The sequence below is a fragment of the Varroa jacobsoni genome, unplaced genomic scaffold (assembly GCF_002532875.2).
Source record: "Varroa jacobsoni isolate VJ856 unplaced genomic scaffold, vjacob_1.0 scaffold_1466, whole genome shotgun sequence".
Taxonomy (NCBI): Eukaryota; Metazoa; Arthropoda; class Arachnida; order Mesostigmata; family Varroidae; genus Varroa; species Varroa jacobsoni.
The window spans coordinates 59,973-64,348 of record NW_019214368.1 but is presented as its reverse complement, the minus strand read 5'-3'; the positions used below and the strand labels follow the sequence as shown (position 1 = coordinate 64,348).

The window sequence follows — 4,376 nt, the reverse complement described above, 5'->3', positions numbered from 1 at the left end:
CATATTTCTTCACTGATCGTTCGTGTGAAGATTGCGTCGAGACAAAATATAGGGTTGATAGGATCGAGATTGACAATTATGCAGACCTGTCTGCTAATGTTGAACAAATTATCTCACACAGAAAGGGTGATCACAGCGTAATCTTCATTCATAGACGTTGCTCTCGCTTTGCTATATAGCTAATGCCGTAAATTACGGTTCATACGCATTGCTTATAGATCGGCCCATTGGTATGCGCAAGTATTAATATATTCACATGTTAAGTTAGTTAGCTGCAATTATAGTCTTGTAGGATACTAATATGTATATCAAACCACCGTAGTTCACCTGTACTTTTGGGCTGGATACTGGGCGTTCAGCCTTTCCTAGGGAGCAAAGGTCTCGACAGAGCTACGCTGTGGGAGGTAGGGTGAAACTCAAAACGAATTAAAAGATTCAAATTTTGTCAAACGCCTTTTTTTACATCCATTTATTAATATTACCATGATATTATATTTTTTTTTCCCTAGACAACGCAGTATGCACACGTCATGTTGAATGAACATAATCTTTTATCCTCACGCTTCGCGCTGTACCATGATATAACTTGCTAGTCCGATATTAAAACGAGGCGTTCTGCCAGTGTACTGGAACTATGACTGGTCGCATAGAATTCTGTATAGGCATAGACGCATGCATATGTTATCCATGGCACAATATCAAAACGAAAGTTGCTAATCGCTGGAGTACTCGTTTTCGCGTATGTACGTGTATGAGCGTGTGAGCCAGCAGGCACGCTGGCTACAGATGATGTTTTTCCATATTGCTAGTCTGTGATCGCTACCTGGCCTGGAAGGGCGTCGAAGGCGGCCAATATCAGCGCGGCAACTGCTTGCGCTGAAATCGAAAAGTGAGACTTTTTAACGTGGCGGAAATGATTTGATAGACGCCGGACAGAAAGAACGATGATAACCAATACGTTCCAATTACTCTAGAGTTGTTCGTTGGCGTAGTACTTTCCATTAATTCTAAATGAAAGAAGTTGCGACATAATAATCCCGTAAAGGCAGAGATTCACTGCTAGCTTTCTCTGGAAGTGGGCTATCTCAACCGGATTGACCTGTTGCTATGATACGCTAGTTACCTACGGCTAAATATATGTCTCATTATAGGAACTGTACTATTAAAATAAGTATTCGGTGCTGAAACCCATAACAATATCCCGGTAAGGTAATATAGAAATTATACGACTTTCCTGTCACTGTATTCTGTTGTCACGAGTGACGTACAAAATGGGAAGTAGTGCAAAGGAAAACGCATAAAATAACAGGCACCCGTTAACAATGTCCAGGAACAATCAATTTAATTCGTCAGCTGAAACCAATTTGCTCATACAGTAGCAGCTATGGCACCTTCGGGCAAGTGGTAAAAGATTACGATTATCTTATCATTTGTTCTTTACATATGGACACAAAAAAAGATAATTGTTTTATGAAATTTACGCACACGGAGCGCAAAGCCTGTTTTCGATTGACAGAAGCCAGTTTTCCGTTATGGCACCATCATCACGTACTTTGTTCCGCTTAGATAGTACTATTCATAGATGAACGGGTTAGAACTTCAACCGAGCAAACACCGATGTACTTACGTAAGGAATTTGATTAGTTCGTCTCAAACCCTGGGGTCGGGAAAGCTAGCCCAGTATTCTTCCTTTCACCATTCAGCTTAACGCCGCCGCTCGGGTTTGAGGATTTACTTGATACTTTTTGCTTTTGCGAAACTTTCCCCCGCCCTAGGGTTTCGCACGCAGACTCACGGTTACCGTAACGATTTACGCCAGAATAAATTGCTATTGCAGCAGCAGTAGCAGCGACATCAGCAACCGTAATTGTGGTGTCGATAGTAGAAATGACGGTAGCCGTCGTAACAGAGAACTGTGGAACCACACCATTGTGCATCTGTTACGCAAAAGATATGAGCGTTTAATTCGCACCCACAAGCTAACCAGATGATATACAGCGAATTAGGAGCTTAATAGGAAACCTATATTGTGTAGTTGTTCTTGGAGGTTGCTACATTATATGTAATAAAGGAAGTGGGCCACCATTACAACAAGGTTATCATAACAGGAGACACGCACATGATATTACATCATTAAAAGCACTGCCAGCTGATATGGGAAGTGAACGTAGTCTATATTGATTATCTTTTTTTTTTTCTTACTAACAGTTTAATCGAACAGAGTGTCTTTAATGGGGTACTAGTCAGATCAGTTGCTCTAACTTCATATCGTGTTGAGGGAATTGAATTACTGAAGCTTCGAAACGTATTGTTCGTTTCCTTATTGAAGCGCACCTGTCATGCTACTATATATATGCATATGTATACATACATACTGTGTGGTTGGAGATGCATAACGAAAGGCTCAAGTATAGTAGATTAAATACTACAGCCCGTACAAAAAAGTGAGTCTATACAGGACTCGGTACTGAAAGCCCGCGAGAATTCGAATACCGAAGTGACAGATTATATTCCATAAGGCATATACAACTCAATGCAGTCCTATATATAGAAGGTATTACTATTCGCATAGTGTTGTAACAGATTACTGAACAATTCTTCAGTAACTACGTACCTAATCTAGAGTCTAGCACAAGGAAAGGGCAAACTTTTAGGCCACAGGACGATTGCCTTGAGCGAGCTCTGCAGGAGCCTTCCTGGTAGTCATCCAGAGCTTATTGCAGTATCTACCCAAGGGAAAAGCAGCGCATGCATATTTTTAAGTTAAACCAATGTAGGACCTAAGAACTAGTCACTAATCGACTGCAGTCACCAAAAAGCGCAAGCCGGAACCAGTTCAATTAAATGGAAGTAATGTCTTCAGAAACTGTTGACCTAAAAGTTGACATAATGAATTGTAAACTCTGATCATGGCAGTCTAATTTCAAATGACGAGTTCTTGTGGATCATTTCTAAAATCGACTCCTATCAAGCTTTATGACTCCACTGAAACTTTTGCTATAAGAATTCAGCTTGTATATATATTTATGTACGTGTTGCGTTCACAATGAATTGCCCTCAGACAGATCGTGACCTGTCTGCCAATTTACTTCGAGATCGTATACCACATGCAATAGAGACTGAATCCGTACATCTTTAGATTCGTCCTAGACGTAAGCAAGTATGGGGCATAATTGTTTATCGTAAAAATACTACGACGAGCTCTAATATTAACCGGAAACGACGGTACAGGTGAAATGACCACGTATCTATTAATTTAGTAAATTTTATTCCATTGAAGATTTTGTTTAATTTTTTTTGCCTTTCTTTGACAATAAAAGGTAGCTATGAAATTTCATCTTTTGAGTAACTTTGGCGGTACTTTTTTTTTGAGTAACTTTGGAGTAACGTGGCGGGCATCGTCAACTGACGCAGAGACGGCCCGCTTGTAACCCAACTCAGTTATACGCCTACTGCGATAGCTAGAAAATAAGTGCAGTGATATACGCTGTGGGTGGTTCATTACAATAGCCCTATCCTGACACTGTTGCAGTTATTATGTTATGGCTACACACAGGCTGGTGGTAGATTATTTTTCGAAGGAAATAGGTTTTCTCAAGTGACAGGCGGTCCTACTTTTCGTGCTTGTCCGCTAGATAACCAAAACGGTTGCATTGAAAGCAGACATAAGGAAATTCCGTGCAGGAAGAACCCAACAGGCCGACAAGATATTCATAGATCGACAACCGGAAGAAAGCCTAGAAAGTCAAACTGCACGATGATTGTTAGGTAAAAGTGGTGGCCGTCTGTGCAATTAGGGCAAATCGGAGAAAGTGCAAAATTGATTAGTGAAAACTACACGAGAACCTACAGCGAAGTTTAAAGCTGTAGTACAGAAACTTGGCCATTAGAAAAATAAGATAGTAAAGTGATAACAGTTACTCTGGTATTATAATATCGTCGCTCCGAACATCACTGATATGGTAACAGTGTGACGATAGATGCCGTCTATATGATGAGAGAAATCGTATGCTTGTCCCTTGGACCGTAGGCATTGATACAATTAAGTGCTGATTCGTACCCCGCCGTAAAACTAGAGAAAATGACGTTTTAGAAAAATCGAATAGACTCATTTCCAAAAGAGAGTCGCTTTTTTATAATGATTACTTTCATATTATCCTAAGATTCTATACGTTCACCTCTTTATTAAAATTATTTGGCTTTGCCCTTGAGACTTGTTTTAAGGGCCGGAAGGACAAGCAAAGATGTGTCCACGGCCTGCGTGTCGTGTTGCGGTGACAAGCGGTTTTTGTCATATCTAAGAAGCTGCGGACCTAAGAGCTAACGTTATCATTTGCATGGTTCCTTAATGCTTACGCGGGTTGTTAATTTAGTTT

General features: G+C 40.4%; 1 long non-coding RNA gene across 2 annotated transcripts in view; it reads right to left on the bottom strand.

Moving 5' to 3' along the window:
• Positions 1–440: 440 nt before the first annotated feature.
• LOC111270350 (uncharacterized) overlaps positions 441–4,376 on the bottom strand; it is a 30,191-nt gene continuing 26,255 nt past the window's right edge. Inside the window, exons 4-5 of one of the 2 annotated variants that reach the window (XR_015314925.1) lie at positions 1,628–1,937; positions 441–876 (exon numbers count right to left, since the gene is read on the bottom strand). This is a non-coding gene — a long non-coding RNA (uncharacterized LOC111270350). Of the gene's footprint in view, positions 877–1,627; positions 2,727–4,376 lie in introns of both variants that reach the window. The other variant, XR_015314924.1, reaches the window with a different exon arrangement.